The following is an 11,708-nucleotide window of genomic DNA, read 5'->3' as shown; positions in this document are numbered from 1 at the left end:
TCAATGGCCATCTCACAAGGCCTACACTGTAAGGTCCCAAAGAAACTGTGATTGTGAGAACACAGGGCAGAAGCCTAATTCAGTTTCAGTTTTGACATTCAAACAAAGAAATGGGGCTGTCTGGGAGAACTTTCCTGACTACAAAGGAATCATCTGGGACTAATTATGACATCCAACCTTATTTAAAACCATCATTTCACTTTGATTTTGAATTCCTCTAATGTAGTTAGTTAAGGTTTCCCCTATCCCTACCATAATCATATACATATATTTCATAATCATATATATTTCATAATCACATATATATTATCTCTATCTATATCTCCAAAGTATTTGTAGACCTGTGTCAAGATTCCTGCTATGAGTGGCAGAGAGTTGCAAAATTCTCTGTGATTTTTTAAAACTGTAAGTCATTTTCTAAGTTTTGTTCAACAGATAACAATAATAGTTCCAGAACAAATGAATGGGTTACATCATTGGAGCATCACATCTGGACACCACGAGTGAGATGCACTCTTATCCTGGCAAGCATGTGAGTTCTTTGCATTCAGGAAATACTGCAGATCCAGATTAAGTGAGGCCCTGTCCCCCCCCCCCCCCGCCCCTCCCAGCCCCCCCCCCTCGTCTACTGAAAACCTGTACGGAAGCCAAGAGTCACTCCATAAAGAACATGTTTATCATCTCCTCTCCCAAAGGGTCAGGGACTGAACCAGGTAAAATAAAAACCTTCTTCTTGCAGGCTACCAGCTAGAAGTAGATGGTTCTGTGGTGGCATTCTTCCCATTCAGCTATATTTCAAATCTTCCATTCTTTAGAGAATAGCTTTAAAAGGCTTCAGAATTATCTGAAAACTGTCTACTTCTTTTTTCAGTTATTAACTGAAAACTGAATTTGGAAAGGAGTTAACATGAATTTCGGTGGATGTTCATCTATTAAATCATAAGGTAGGACAAGACGCCTTACCAAAGGAGTAGAAAGCTCCCACATATGAGCTGTAGTCAACATGTTGAGAAAATCGAATGACCTTTAGATTTGAGAATAAGTCTTTTGATTCTACCCTTCTTTTCTGCTGGCCGTTTCTCCACCCCAGACTCTGGCTGAGCAAGCAGGGGAGAGAAGAACAACTGGACTACTTGTGGATCTCTGGCAGGTTTAGTGAAGAACAAGGTTCAACTTAACTTCTAAAATAACTTTTTCAAATATTATTTGGTACAAACTCAGTCTGTTCCCCATTACCACAGATACCAGGAATTAACTGTAATTTTGCTTCTATGTGATTCCCCGTAGGGACAAAACCACACTTTTAATGCCAACACATGCACATTCTAACATTACAGTAAACGTTTTTCTGACGCATTTGCAGATTCACAAAAAAAGAAAGATAAACTGAAACATTTGGCTGAGGCTTAGTTACTTTAGAGAGAATCACTAATATTTCAGAAAATGGTGCAATGTAGAAATTACTAAATCTATTCTTTAAAAACCCTCAGGTTAGAGTTTGAATTACTAGAAAAAGAAAGAAATGCAAATTGTTTATTGTTTTCACATGTACAGTAAATTCAGAAACTCATACTTCTTTACAGAACCATATGGGAGAGAGACTTTCTTTTCATCAGGAGTGGTTTTGCTTGTTGTGCCAAGAGCTAAAAAGATGTTTCTAATAGCCAAAGCTAGTTTGTTATACAATCTGTCTGGACCTTGCTTATAAGAGACATGAAGATCCCTTGGGTAGGAAATAGAGGGTGATGAGGGAGTTGTCAGAGATGACAGAAAAGTTGTGCAAAAAAAAAAAAAATCCAAAGGGAAGAATCTTTACCACAGAGTTGATAGAAAAATTGGTTTGCATATTTCATTGAGGAGCCATGGGAGGTTACGGAAACTCCTTTTGTAAATGTGACCATTTACTCTAAGAGGGGGAATGTGGCAATGAACTCAGTGTTGCAAACATGTCTCCCAAATTCCCAAGGTTGGGATCCCAAGTGAAGGATTCACCCAACAGCTTGAGAAGATCTCAGAGAACATGACTGCTTCTTTGAGCATGACTTTGAAGCATGGGTAGGTCAGAACCCTACCTCAGAGTCTAGGAAAAAAAGCACTCTGAAGAATGAAAGTGATGCTAGGGGATCACACAGACATATTTGACTAGACCAGGGTTTTAAAAACAGACATGCTGTTAACTAACTGGACTTTAAATAAAAACTTATAAGAAATGAAATGAAATGAAATGAAATGAAATGAAATGAAATGAAATGAAATAAAAATTGTTTAAAGACACATCAAAAACTAGCACCATATATGAAGAAGTTTTCATAGTCCATCATGAAACAAGAAAATTAAGGAAAGTATAGTACATTCTTCATAAAGCTAAATAAATTCATTGTAAAGGCTAATCCTTTTTTCTAAGATTATATCCTTTGAATAGTTTTCAAGTTAAAATACGATTTCCTATATCACACTGAACCACAGCAAACTGCCAATATTCAACCATTTTTGACCTATAAAAATAGCAATTTCCTATGTTTCAATCCAACATTAAATAATGATGAGTGAATATGGGAGCTTGTAATGACCTTATGTGGCAAAATATAGACCTGGTAACCATATGTCAACACCCAGATTTATTTTTGAAAAATTTCTAGTCCATAAAATCCATGTAACCATAAACTGCCACTAGAGAGTGTGTCAATCAGCAGCCTTTTAGATTTTGACTGTTATAAAACAAAACAAAACAAAAATAAAATTAAAAAAAAGACAGACGCAGGTGCTGAATAGAACATTATAGGCACTAGACCTAGTTTTATACGAAGGAGAGGCTATAACTGCTGAATCTTGGGAGCACCAATAAATGCATATGAGGCAGGGTGCTGGGCTAAGAAAAGTGTTCTAATCCCTGCCCCAGCCTGATTAAGAAAGGAAATTGCGGATCATTAGCATTCATATTCCACAAAGGAAGGATACAGAAGTTGATCTTCTACTCAAAGACAAAGGTAAAAATCTATTGGTGACTTGCAGAAAAGGAGTTCCAGAAACTCAGGGTGGTGACTCCTGCCAGCTGTAGACATTAAGTAAAGAAATCCAATCCTCTGGTTCTAACAAAAGATGCTTGCCTGCCCAGTGTCCACAGAAGGGTATTTTTATTGGCCCTGCCAATTACTGTTTAAGCATATGTAACTGGACCACAGAGAACCAACTGGATTCTCTCTGATTGGGAATTTGAATTTATGGAAAGTGAGCTAAAAGGTCATGAAGACTTGAGGCTGAGGCTGCTATTTCAGAATAGGCATGTCAAAGCTATGTGCAAGCAGAGAACTGAAAAGAGAAAAAGTGAAACAAATGGGCAGAAGTGATGCAATATCTTCTACCAAAGAGAAAGAGATGGAAACACCGCAAAGCAGAGGAAGCAGCTTCCTTGATTCCAGACCATATGCCAGTCCCAGGTTTAGTCATTCAAGACAGCCTGGCTAGGTCTTGGGATCCAGACCCTTGAGATCCATGAGATACCCCTGAAACTAAGGTACTTAAGGCAGGGTGGGAGTTTCTGAGTCTTATAAACAAAAGATTTCTCCTGCATTGTAAGGATTTAGTGGAAGAAGAAACTGAATTATAACCAGAACGGGCTGAGAGTAATAGCAGCCTGACTATATGTTCCTTCTTTTATCTCTCTTCTCCTCCATATATGCTTCATCCTCTGTTCTTTCTTTCCTTTTATGTGGTAGGTATGATCATTCAGACATGGATTTAACTCCTAATTTGAGAGCACTTCTAGCCTTGATGACAAATTAGGAAGTTTTGGCTGCATAACAAACCACTCCAAGACATAGTGACTAAAACAACCATTTTCCAGCTCACAATTCCCCAGGTGGGCAATTAGGTAGATTTCATTCAGCTTGGCACTTCTTCAAGTTTCAGTTAGTCTCACTTAGACATCTATGGTCAGCTGCTGGGTCAGCTGGAGGCTGGTTAGTCTAGCATGGCCTCAGCTCAGATGGCTCACCTCTCTTCCAGGTGGCCTCTCATTCTCTAGCAGACTCTGCCCCATAATTGTTTACATGGACACTGAACAGGATTCCAGCAGAATAAGTGGGTGCTTAGGCTCAGAATCAGCCCTGCATCACTTCTGCTGCTTTCTATTGGCCTAGGTAAATCATCAGGCCAGGCCAGATTCAAATGATGGGGAAATAAATATATTCCACTTTTTAAGGGAAGAGATATCACAAGGGATAGAGATGAAAAGAGGGGAATAATAGTGGCAATTTGCAAACAATCTACTACAGATAGCCTTCCCGGCCCAGGGTAGGGTCTGTTAACAAAAGAGATGGGGAACAGAAGCTTAGTACATCTCTGCTCTAAGACCTAAGGAGAAGATCTATTTTCCATTTCCCTACTGGCTTCCTGCTGTCACATACTGAGTCACAGGACACAGAGGACCAAAATCAGGGCATAGACTCACAAGGCTGACCTGTGTACTGGGAGGTTGTGAGACTGGAGGCTAAAAGCTGGAAAAATAGACACAGCTGGTTTTAATAGTCTAAGAGAAGACTTCACTCAAAGAGCGTGGGGACCTAATGTACATGTTTATTATAGCTAATAATACTATATTATATACTTGAAAGTTGCTAAGTGTTTTTATTCTATTTGTTCTCACCACAAAAAACAAATGGTAATTATGTGACGTGATGGAGGTGTTAGCTAACACTATGGTGATAATCATTCTGTAGTATGAAAGAGTACCAAATCAACACACTGTATACTTTAAACTCACAAAATGCTATATGTCAATTATATTTCAATAAAACTGAAATAAAAAAGAGAGTAAGCACAAAAAAAAGTATCTCTTTTGTGTACTATTTCTCTTAAAATCCCTTGGCTATAAAGATGGAAGTTCATCTTCTTTAAGTACCTCTCCCATTCCTGCATAAACTCACAGTCCTTCTAGAGACATGATCACAAACTCTACTTATCCAGGATATCCAGTCTTGAGACCAGCAACATTGCTTTGAGAGATATAGAGCATGGAGCAGCTGAAAATGTCTCACCGTCATGTCTCCATATCTTCAGAGTCAAACAAACTACACAAGAAAACTTAGTCATTTCAATGGGTGGTGGATCCTAAATCATATCCCTAACACAAGTTTGTACTTGAATGACACAAACCTTTGAAGATTTTGTAATCTGCCAGACCCAACAACAGGAAACATTGGTGGGCATCAGGGATAAGCAATAAAGGTCAGATAATGTCCTGCACATAGATTAGCATCTACCTGATGTAATTTGATAGCTTCAAAATTCCTAAGATTGGCCTGCCACAACACTGACATTTCTCCCATTAGAGTAATTCTTTATAAGGCTAAGACAATATGCAAAAGATAAACACTACAAAAACATAAATATGTTCTAAATATATTTTAAAATGTAAGTCACTGCTTCATTAATTAGCAATCATTTTTCCATTAGAGTTCAAATCCTAAGCAATAAAAAAAAATTAAAAAGGAAGCTTGATGAAAGAAGTTGATGGGACAAAGGGACCACTTAGTAGGGACCTCAAGTAGCCAGGGGTTTATGTAAGGACACAGGGCACAGAAGAAGGGGTAGAAGGAAAAGACCTGCAATAGGACCCACTCGCCATCCTTCATTAGTTTTCCTAGAGCCAATCTTACGGAGAATGATGGAGACTGGGGAGGGAAGCAAGCATTCACGGTGAGAGATTGAGAGAGAGAGAGAGAGAGAGAGAGAGAGAGAGAGAGGACTCTGCTTAGGCACTTCATTTTCTTTTGGGTCCAGTTTCACATCAGAGTTTCCTACTGATACTGTGACATAGTGCCACAAACTCAGTGGCTATAAGCAATACAAAGTTATTATCTGATGGTTCTGGAGGTCAGAAGTGCTAGAATCAGATGCATTTCTTCTGGAGGCTCTAGGGGAGAATTTGTTCCTTTGCATTTTCCTACTTCTAGAGTCCATCTACATTCTTGCTTTATAGTGCCTTTCTTGTATAACTCTAACTTCTACTTCTGTTGTCACATCCATCTCTTCCCCTCTCTTTCCTGTGTCCCTTTTCCTCTTAAAAGAACTTTTATGGTTACATTGGGTCCACCTGGGATAATCCCCCATCTTAAATCCCTTAATTACATCTGCAAAGCCCCTTTTGCCATGAAAGCTAACATACTCACAGGTTCTAGGAGTTAGAATTTGGACAGCCATGAGGGAGAGGCATTATTCTTCTTACCACAGGGTCTACATCAAACATACACACACCGAGTGTTTAGGGATTATGTACTCTTCCCCTAGAACTAAATATAATTAACAGTAACAAGGAGCAAAAGCGGCAGTTTTGTGATGTTGTGCATAAAGAATCTGTTCAAAGTGTCAGTGGTGGAGAGGCATGTTGTATGGAGCCTGTGACAGGCCCCTATTAGTGAATCACAATGAGGACCCTTAGAATTTTGCAGCAGAGCCATGCCATCCTATGAAGATAACTACTCTCCTTTTCAGAAACAGCTTTTGGCTTTTTTACTTTCTACTTGACCTTAGTACAGATTGAACATCTGACCATGGGCCACCAAGCTACTAAGTGGCCTGAGGTGCCTATCATGAAATAAATATCATCTGACTCACCAAGCCCACAAAGCTAGACATTCACAACAGCAGCAATCCATCATCAAATGAAAGTTGTATATGGAAGGCAGGCTCAACCAAGTCTTTGAGGCACAAGTCAGCTGCATGAGGAAGTAGCCTGGATGCCCATGCCCCCACTCTTACTAACTGTTGTCTCTCTCTGTCAACTCATACCTATGGTCTATGGGCATTCCTCTCTGAGAAGCTGCTAAGGAAGAAAAAAACTCAAGCTTGGGTTACAGATGGTTATACTTAATATATGCAGGCAAAACCTGAAAGTGGGAGGCTATAACACTAACAACCCATGCCAGGTTAGCCTTGATGGACAGGGTAAAAGGAAATGCTCCCTCTGGACAAGACTTTTAGCAAGGTACCTGGCTGCTCATTTTGCCTGGAAGGAAAATATAGCTAAGCTAAACTATGTTTCCCAGAATTAATTTCCCTGTATGTTTCTGGTTAAGGTGGGCCACATTAGGAAGACCTATTTGCATGATTTAGAAGGTTGAAGTGAAGCAGCAGCCATACTGTTTTTAACCTTCAAATGGTGGAGTCAAGGTACGTTTGTAGCTCAAGCAAATTATCATTTACCTGCTGGCCCACCTTGGTGGCACACGGCAACACCCAGGCTGGCAGGTGCTCCAGCTTATCGTGGATCTTTCTTCAACATCTTCAATCCCTGGGCCATTCATTCAGCTCTGGGCCATTTGTTTTGACAAAGGACACTACTTTATCAACGTTGGAGACAGTGAAAACGGACACAGGTTCCAGTTCATTCCTACAGTTCTAGCTCCTCTTCATGGATTCTAGCTTGTCCCTGCTCTCCACCACTTTATATCCATTTTCCCTTTCCAAGCGTCTGCTATGCAAGTTTTAGCATCCAAGTTGGTGACAACAAGCTCACACAGACTGGTTAGCCAGGGTCCACCATTGTGTATGATGTCAAATCTGTGTAAAAATACACACACACACACACACACACACACACACACTCATTTATATAGGTCTCTTCCATGGCCCTGGAAGGGTTCTTGGCATTACATTCTAATAACTATGCTTTTTTTTTTAAAGCTGTAAAAATAAGCTATTTTTCAAATGCAGTCAACTTTCCCTGTTTGCCTGTTACTGCTTGTCTTAGTTTGGATTTTCTGAGAAGCGGATCCTGAGACAAGGATTTAAACACAAGTAGCTTATTCTGGAGGTAATGCCAACATCATTAGGAAATATCACTATGGGAGCAAGGAAGTAAGGCAAGGAAGAGAAGGGAGTTAATCAAGTGAACATTATCAAGCATGATATCACAACGGGCAAAAGAGCTAAGTCCTGCTGTGGCGCTCTAGGAAATGGTGTAAAACACACCCTAGAATTATTCTAGTCAAGGGACAAATGAGCTGGGGTGTTTATTCACAATTCCTGAGAGTCAGTCCATAAGGGCTGCCCTTGGGAGAAATTAATTCTTCAGCACTTCCAGCCTGCCATGAACACAGGGAGAGTAGCCTCAGAGGGCAGTAACTAACAATGGAGAGATGGGTCAGGATGCAATACAGGAATATGGGTAGGACACTGAAAGCCAACTGCTACATTTCCAAATTTCTAGTCCAGACCTCTTTATTTTGCCCCAGATTCATATACCAAACTGCCTGCTTGGACCTCTATTGTAGGACCTTGCCTACAAGCACCTCCCATCTCAAACTCCTACCCTCTGCTCTTTCTCCCTGATTGCAAAAATTGGTATTACCATCCACTCAGCACCCCAAATAAGATACCTAACGTCATTTGTGACTTTCCAATTGGTTCCCAAGATTTATTGAATCAACTTCCTAAATACCTCTTCTTGTTCTTTCCTCTCACCCCATTGTCTTAGTTTAGGTTCTATTGTTTTTCATCTGAATGATTCCAATTATCTCCTAAATGGTATATGTGTCTCTATTCTACCCACACTTAAATGCCACACAACCCTCTTGCTTCATATCTTCCAAAATCCCCTCAAGGGCCTCTCCATCGCCTCAAGATTGTAAGGCTTTAGTTGAGCACAATGACCTGTTCCCCCTCTTCATTTCCAGCTCCATCTCTCTTTCACTCCTTTAAATACATTCAATGTGCCTGCCCACAGAAATCTAGTCATAGTTCTCCACACATGATAAAGTCCAGTCTTTGCATATATGTTTCCTTCTGCCACATCTGTCCTTCCCACATTACCTTCCCAGTCAACTCCTACTCAGGTCAAACATTGCCATATTGTTCCAGACTTCCCAGAAAAACCAACATCTCTTAGGCTTACTCCTGCGGCACTAACAATTACATGGCAATAATCACATACCTGATGGGTTAATAATAAAGATATCTATGGAAATAGCATAAGTTCTTCACCTGAAGTGATACCAAAAAAAAAGGCACCTAATGGACAAGCATAAAATTATTCATGATAATGCTCAACATTAGATATGAAACCAAAAACCCTTTTTAAGGAGGTCTCTTCAGTTAAGAGCTGTCTGAGTCATTACCAGACTCAACTTTGGGAATCCACCATGATGGGTGAAATAAGGCATTTTTATATGAGGATCGATTTTATTATGATTATACAGATGAATGAGTACTGTATGGGCTGCCCTGCTACAGGGCACTTTACTATTAACAAACATGATCTAACCTGAGTAACATTCCTGCCCTACAGTCCCTTAAGGTTGCTATGTTGCTATCTGACTTCTGCCACTCCAGGATCCTAGCATCCCCACTGAGACTAAGGAATCACAAATAGTAAGTATCTCTTACCTTCATCCACAGCCTGCAGAGGACAGCCACTAGAGTACTTTTCAAAAATGCTAGTGCTATGTTCCCAATGTATTTTTCAGTTCACTGCTGTGACAACAGAAGTGTCCTCTGGGCCTTCACAGAAAATAGTTTTGGGGATGGAGAGAAGGACATGCATGATAAATCCATTCCCACATCCCAGTTCTCTAAATTGCTAAATTTATTTTCTTCCTCTATATTATACTGATGAATTTCTGGTCTATTTCACGTAGTGCATGTCACTGTTGAGTCCAGATTTTAATCAACCAGATGAGTAAAATGTTAGAAATACTCCCAGCTGCTCAAACCAGAATATTTAACCCAAAATTCGGTAAGAGAACCTATTTAACAAGTTCAACCCAAACTAAAATTATACACTTCCCTCTCTGAGCTAACACCTGCAGAATCCATTCCCCTCATGTATTCCTCCAACTCTTTCGTTGAATAAATTAGAAAAACCTTGCGATTTTTATTCTCCCATATTTGACTTTGCGATTGGTTCCCTGGGATATGCTAGAATGTGACTCCTATTGCCTACAGACACTGAGGAAAACTGACATCCCCTGGCAAGGTAACTATCTTTGGTGAGGTCAGAATAGCTTCATTTCACATAATTGTTTCTGCTAGCAAGAAAAACTTAGTGGAATTTGGAATTCAATATCCTTAAAGATGTTTAAGTTCTCCCAAAGTTAGCATTCTTATTTCAATTTTCTTCTATTTTGTAATCAATATGCTCATATTCATTAAGAGACCCAGCAAGGTGGCTGTGAATTCCACCCACAAGGCAGTTTACCAATGTGCAGAATCAGACCTGTGTGTCTGATCTGCAATATGTCAGTTCTTTGGTAAGAGGTAAGAGATCCTTGTAGATCAGTCACAGAAACTCTCTGGCTGCTTTTTTTTAACTATGCCTTGAGCTGTGAATGTTTTGTTTGTGTGTTTATTAGTAGGCTCCACACACAGCATGGAGCCCAACACAGGGCTTGCACTCACAACCCTAAGATCAAGACCTGAGGAGAGATCAAAAGACAGACACTGAATCAACTGAGCCACCCAAGTGCCCTGAGCCGTGAATTTTAAATCTTAAGCTATTATTTTCTTTCTGTAAGCCCTCCAGTACAGTTAGAAAGAGACAGCTTGGGTGCCTGGGTAACTCAGTAGGTTAAGCATCTGACTTCAACTCAGGTCATGATCTTGCAGTTTGTGAGTTCAAGCCCCGCATGGGACTCTGTGCTGATGGTTCAGAGCCTGGAGCCTGCTTCCGATTCTGTGTCTCCTTTCTCTGCCCTTCCCCTGCTCATGCTCTCTCTCTCTCTCTCTCTCTAAAAATTAAATAAACATTAAAAAAATTTTAAAAAGAAAAAAAAATAAAAGAAAGAGCCACCTTACCTTACAGGGTATCGCCCTGTATGTATTATTATATCTAGGGTGACTATTTATCCCAGTTTGTCTAGCACCATCCTACTTATATCTGTTACACTGGAATTGCTAATGACATTTTCACTTTTAAAAGTGTCTCAGTTGAACCATAAGTTATGTTTACCCTTCAAGTACCTTTGGCCTACCACAGCAATCATTTCTACTATCAATGGACACTCAAAGCGACCACAATGAAAATTTCATTACAGAATGACATGATCTTTCCTTTTCCCACTCTCTAATGCTAACAGAGTCCCCAGTGGTTTTAGACTAAACAGATAAAATAATCAATCCTAGATTCCTATGTTCTTGAGGGTGTGTTCCCTATGATCAACTTTGGTATAAATAAGTACATGAATCAAGATTCTTAGTTATAGACCACAGAATTGACTGTAAACTCATTACCACAGCTGCCCAAAAGATTCAATTTCTCTGTGCATGACCTCTATCCCACATAGTTCCCATCAGCTTTCTAAGTTTTGCACAGATCACGTATGGAACCCTATTCAGGGAAATGCAATTTACTCTTTACATATGATACCTCTTTAATATACAAGGCATGTTAGAGAAGCTTTGGTGAAAATCCAGAGCAAGTCAATCTTTAGTATCTGTCAAGAACTGGAAAAGACTACAGAGAAATCCATACGGAAAAAGGTGGTTGTAAGAAGAGTAGTGGTAACTGCAGAATTTCTATTAACGAAGAGCTGGAGGAACACTATTTCATTGGAAGGGAGTTTATGGGATTTGCCTTGAAGCTGTTTGCATAGCAAGCACCCTGTTCTTAGCTCAGTTGTTTATTTCAGGTGGTACCTAGGAGGGTTAATGCAGGTCTGCACCAGACAAACGAGACAAGCCTGGCCACCACAGCCAGAAGGAAAACGTAAGAA

Source organism: Felis catus, chromosome A1, assembly GCF_018350175.1.
Source record: "Felis catus isolate Fca126 chromosome A1, F.catus_Fca126_mat1.0, whole genome shotgun sequence".
Classification (NCBI taxonomy): domain Eukaryota; kingdom Metazoa; phylum Chordata; class Mammalia; order Carnivora; family Felidae; genus Felis; species Felis catus.
Note: the sequence above shows the minus strand (reverse complement) of the source record.